Raw genomic sequence first — 6,000 nt, forward strand, 5'->3', positions numbered from 1 at the left:
ACTCACCCCTTCACCCCAGACAGTACTCACCCCTTCACCCCAGACAGTACTCACCCCTTCACCCCAGACAGTACTCACCCCTTCACCCCAGACAGTACTCACCCCTTCACCCCAGACAGTACTCACCCCTTCACCCCAGACAGTACTCACCCCTTCACCCCAGACAGTACTCACCCCTTCACCCCAGACAGTACTCACCCCTTCACCCCAGACAGTACTCACCCCTTCACCCCAGACAGTACTCACCCCTTCACCCCAGACAGTACTCACTCCTTCACCCCAGCCAGTACTGACCCCTTCACCCCAGACAGTGCTCACCCCCTCACCCCCAACAACGCTCATCCCTTCACCCCAAATGTGTTCACTCCGTCACCCCTGCCACGCTCACCTCCTTGCCCCCGACTGTACTTACCCTGAGAACCCTGACAGTGCTCACCACCTCACCCCTGTGTGGTAAAATACACAATGGCCTGAATTTTAGGTACAATATACAATTGGGACACTTTAAAATTATGAAGTGGACATTTTAAATCATAGCCATGTTCAGCCCACAGAGAGGCCTTATGGCAATTCGAACAGCCATGTTTGAATACACTAGGTAGAGACATGTCTGGCCCTGCCCTTTAATAAGGACATTAGGAGATAATCGGTCCCACTGAAATGGATCCATTGTTGAGGATTGCCCGATGAAGCTAGACTTTCTGGCACCCAGATCTCCCGCCGTTACCATATATGGAATCAGATCATATGTGTATAATATACTTGGAGTTGGTCCCTGGGGGTGGATTTTGGTGTTCTGCAGAGTTGCAATCAGCAACTCCATTGGGTGCTGCGACCCCCACCCATGACCTTATTGGCTGAGAGCCAGAGAACTTTCTGGAAAGGCATCAGGACGGGAATAAGAATCGACCACCAGGACCCTCCCCAGCAAAGACACGATGAAGAGGCAATAGAGAAGATTAGACGGTGGTCCAGAGGACAGAAGGAAGCAGCATGCGAGACCCACCTCCTTGGACAGAGGCCCTGAGACAACCGAGAATCAGAGAATTGGGCCCACAGCTCGATTGAGTTCATTGGCACGGGTAGTATTAAGAATGTTCGGATTATTGTCGTTGGGATCATTTTAAGGAGTGGTAACCGTTTTTACTGTGCTTGATGTTAAATTTGGTTGAATTTTAAACTTGGATTTGTCCATCGCGCAAATAAGGACACCTGGGTAAAACGTTTGAATAATAAAGTGGTCAAAGTGTCTGAAGTTTTACAGACAACAAGTGGCGTTCAATGGGTTGAATTCGATAAAAAGTGACCTAGTTTCTCCAAATTCGAACCCACCAACTTTGCATTCTCCAACATCCAGCCTGAGCCTGAATTAAGAAGGCAGCCGACCCCATGTGAGAGGCAGGATTCAAGTTGATGGACAAGATTACAGGCATCTGACCAGTAAACTGGTCTGTAACATGAATTAAACAAACTGCACAGTTAGAAATAAGATAGTCAAGGGAGTTGGTAAACTCTGTGGGGGGGACTTTAGTGCAAACCGGGCTGCTACTCCGATCGATTCCCACACTCCCGTGATGAACCCTGGAGAGAGTGAAAGAGTTAGACATGGCCATATGTGTCAAATAGGAGGAAACCCATTGGAGTTATTTGAATGAGAAATGGCCTAAATGGGTGGAGTGGGGTAACACCCAATATTGGATCTTCGATCCAAAGACAAACTTTATTGGGGCCACGTCCATCAAGTGGTGAGCAGACGGTCTTCCAAGATCATAGAATATCATAGAATCATATCATTGATCAGTAAGGTGACTGCGATTAGTACTTGTTTGGAGCAGTTTTGCGGGAGAGAGGTGGAGATTTTAAAATTCAAACAAGTTAGGTGACGCTAGGGAGAATATAGAGAAATGCAAAGCAAATTAGCAATGAGAGAGGAGGAGAACCAAGCCAGCCTTTGCATATGAGCCAGTTTCTTTTTTTAAAAATATATTTTGTCCCACTTTCAGATACAAAAGAAAAACACCTCACAATACACAAGTTACATGCAGTTTATAAATGTTTTCTCCTTTTTTGCTGCTAAACCACAGCCCCTCTCGCTCCACCCCCCCCCCCCCCCCCCCCAACTTCCCCACTGGCGGTACAAAAGCCCATCAAACACGGACAGAAACAGCCTCCATCGCACTCTTCAGGCCCCCAAAGGGTAAAAACTCGTACAGGTCACCCAACCACACCATAGCCCCCAACGGCGCTGCTGACCTCCGGCTCAATAAAATCTGTCGGAAGGCAAGCAGAGAGGCGAAGGTCACGACAGCACCTTCCATCCCCTCCATCAGCTCCAGAATGCCCGATAACCCAAACATGGCCACCAAAGGTCACAGCGGCATCTAAATCCCCACCAACCCTGACAGAGTCTCGACTACCGTCTCCCAGAAATTCTCCAGCTTTGCGCACCCCCAAAACATATGCAGATCGCCGGCCCCTTCCCACACCTCTCGCATTCATCACTCACTCATCCGGGTCCGTGTCATTTGATCCACATTGAATTGGATAAGGTGCATCCTTGCACAGGACAAAGTCGAGTTGAGTCGCTCCATGCCCGCCCCCCACCCCACCTCAATCCCCAATTCTTCCTCCCTCTTCCACTTTATCCCTTCCACTCGCACCTTCTCCTTCCCCCACAGCCTACCATAGATACCCCCAATCTACCCTTCCCCCTAATTCATCCGGAACCAATAGCTTTTCCAACAGCGTGTACTCCGGTAACTGAGGAAATGAGGGTAACTCCTTCCATGCAAAGTCCCGCACCTGCAAGCACCTAAACTCACTCCCCGCTCAGCAACTCAAACATCTCCCACAATTCCTCCAACCCTACAAACTGGTTCCTTACCTGCACTATTCCTTTCCCATGCCACAGCCCATACATCGCATTCATATCCTCGGTGTAGACCTATGGTTCCCACATATCAGGGCCAGTACGCATACCACTGGACTGCTAGTATACCGCACTAGACCAAATGGGTGCAGAACCATCACCACAGCCCCCAAATTTGTACCCTTGCAAGAGGCCTCCTCCACCTGCACCCAATCTGACCCTTCTCTCCCCACCATTGTCTCACCTTCTCGGCATTTGCCGCCCAATAATAATGCAACAGGTTTGGGAGCACCAGTCCCCCCACCCACCGACCCCTTTGCAAAAAGGCCCTACTGGCCCTCAACATCTTGCCAGCCACACAAACCCAGAGATCAATTTATCTACCCTCCGGAAGAACACCTTTGGAAGAAATATTGGCAGCGATTGAAAGATAATTAAAAATATTGGCAGCATGTTAATTTTCATGGCCTGTACCCTCCCCGCCAGCGATAGTGGCAGGGCATTCAACCTCTTCAAATCCCCTTTCTTTTTTTAAAATTTAGAGTAGCCAATTATTTTCTTTTCCAATTAAGTGGCAACTTAGTTTGGCCAATCCACCTAAACAGCACATCTTTGGGTTGTGGGGGTGAAACCCATGCAGACACGGGGAGAATGTGCAAACTCCATACGGACAGTGACCCAGGGCCACGATTCGAACCCGGGTCCTCAGCGCCCCAGTCCCAGTGTTAACCTCTGCGCCACATGTCGCCCTATTCAAATCCCCTTTAACGCCCACGACCAGACCAGTCATGAACTACCTGAATCCCCAAATACTGAAACCTTACCCTGGCCACCTTGAATGGCAAAGCCCCAGACCCACACTTGTCCCCTCGACATTCACCAGGTAAACCTCACTTTTGCCCACATTTAAATTATACTTCAAAAATGCCCCAAATTTCCCCAGCAGGTCTATAATTCTCGCCATACTCTCCAGTGGATTTGTAACATACAATAACAAATCATCGGCATATAAAGACACCCAAATGTCCTCTATCACCCCCCCCCCCCCACCCCCCCCACCCCACCCCCCCCCCCCCCCCCCACAACTCCCTGCCACTCATTCAAAACCCGCAGCACAATCGCCAAAAGCTGAATGGCCAACGTGAACAACAACGTTTGCAACAGGCACCCCTGTCTTGTCCCCCTATGGAGCACAAAATACCCCAAATTCATCCCATTCGCCCACACACTTGGCGTGGGGGATGCATATAATAACCATACCCATGCAACGAACGTCAGCCCAAACTCAAACCTCCTCAGAATCTTTTTCTTTAAAAATAATTTTTATTCAAATTTTTCAACAATAAATTTTCTCCCAACAGTTAAAGTAAACAAGGTGTAAAACTAAACAGAAACAGAACAATAAATCCCCCCCAATACAAAGTAATAAATTAATAACTAATAACAATACAAGAAAGAAGAAAATAACAAACACACCGTCGCAGAAACAAACCCCCTTAACAAACCCCGAACTCACCCCCCTCACCCTCCCTCTCTCTCTCTCTCTCTCTCCCCCACCCCTCCAGGTTACTGCTGAGACTTACCACCCTCTACCCCTCCGCCAGGAAATCGAGAAAAGGCTGCCACCGCCAGAAGGACCCTTGTACCAACTCCCTCAGGGCAAACTTAATCTTTTCCAGCCTGATGAACCCGGCCATGTCATTGATCCAGGCATCCGGGCTCGGGGGCTTCGCGTCCCTCCACTGTAAGAGAATCCTACGCTGGGCTACTAGAGACGCAAAGGCCAGTGTACCGTCCTCTCTCAGCTCCTGCACTCCCGGCTCTGATACTACCCCAAAGATCGCGAGCCCCCAGCCCGGCTCCACCCTAGAACCAACCACCTTGGACAAAGTCCTCGCCACCCCCTTCCAAAACCCCTCCAACGACGGACATGCCCAAAACATGTGGGTGTGGTTCACCGGGCCTCCCGAACACCTCCCACACCTGTCCTCACCCCAAAGAACCGGCTCATCCTGGCCCGTCATGTGCGCCCTATGCAGCACCTTCAGTTGAATTAAGCTGAGCCGTGCGCAAGAAGAGGACGAGTTCACCCTCCCCAGAGCATCCGCCCACGTCCCATCGTCGATCTCTTCCCCTAGCTCCTCCTCCCACTTCGCTTTCAGCTCCTCCACCGAGGCCTCCTCCTCTTCCTGCACCATCTGATAAATCGCTGAGATCCTCCCCTCACCGACCCACGTCCCCGAGAGCACCTATCCTGCACCCCCCTAGGTGGCGGCAGCGGGAACTCCACCACCTGCCGCTTAACAAACGCCCTAATCTGCACATACCTGAAAGCATTCCCAGGGGGGAGGCCCCACTTCCCCTCCAACTCCTCTAAAGTCGCAAACGTCCCATCGAGGAAAAGGTCCCCCATCCGCCTGATGCCTGCCCTATGCCAACTCAAAAACCCACCATCCAATCTCCCTAGTGCAATCCCTGATTGCCCTTTATCGGGGCCCACACTGAGGCTTTCACTTCCCCCCTGTGCCGCCTCCACTGCCCCCAAATTTTGAGGGACACCACCACTACCGGACACGTGGAATATCTTGCCAGGGGGAGTGGAAGCAGGGCCGTAACCAATGCCCCCAAACTCGTACCCACACAGGACGCCACCTCCAACCTCGTCCATGCGGCACCCTCCCCCTCCATCACCCACCTGTGAATCATTGCCACATTCGCAGCCCAGTAATACCCACACAGGTTGGGCAGCGCCAAACCGCCTGCCTCCCTTCTTCGCTCCAGGAATACCCTCCTCACTCTCGGGGTCTTCTGCGCCCACACGAACCCCAGAATACTCTTATTCACCCTCTTGAAAAAAGCCTTTGGAATCAATATGGGGAGGCACTGGAAAAGAAACAAAAACCTTGGGAACACCGTCATCTTAACCGACTGGACCCTGCCCACCAAAGAGAGTGGCAGCGCGTCCCACCTCCTGAACTCCTCCTCCATCTGTTCCACCAGCCTCGAAAAGTTTAGCCTGTGCAGGGCCCCCCAGCACCTCGCTATCTGGACCCCAAGATAAAACCTCCTCAGAGGAGATAGCACAATGGCTTCACAGCTCTAGGGTCCCAGGTTCGATTCCGGCTTGGGTC

The sequence above is a fragment of the Scyliorhinus canicula genome, chromosome 5 (genome assembly GCF_902713615.1).
Source record: "Scyliorhinus canicula chromosome 5, sScyCan1.1, whole genome shotgun sequence".
Taxonomy (NCBI): Eukaryota; Metazoa; Chordata; class Chondrichthyes; order Carcharhiniformes; family Scyliorhinidae; genus Scyliorhinus; species Scyliorhinus canicula.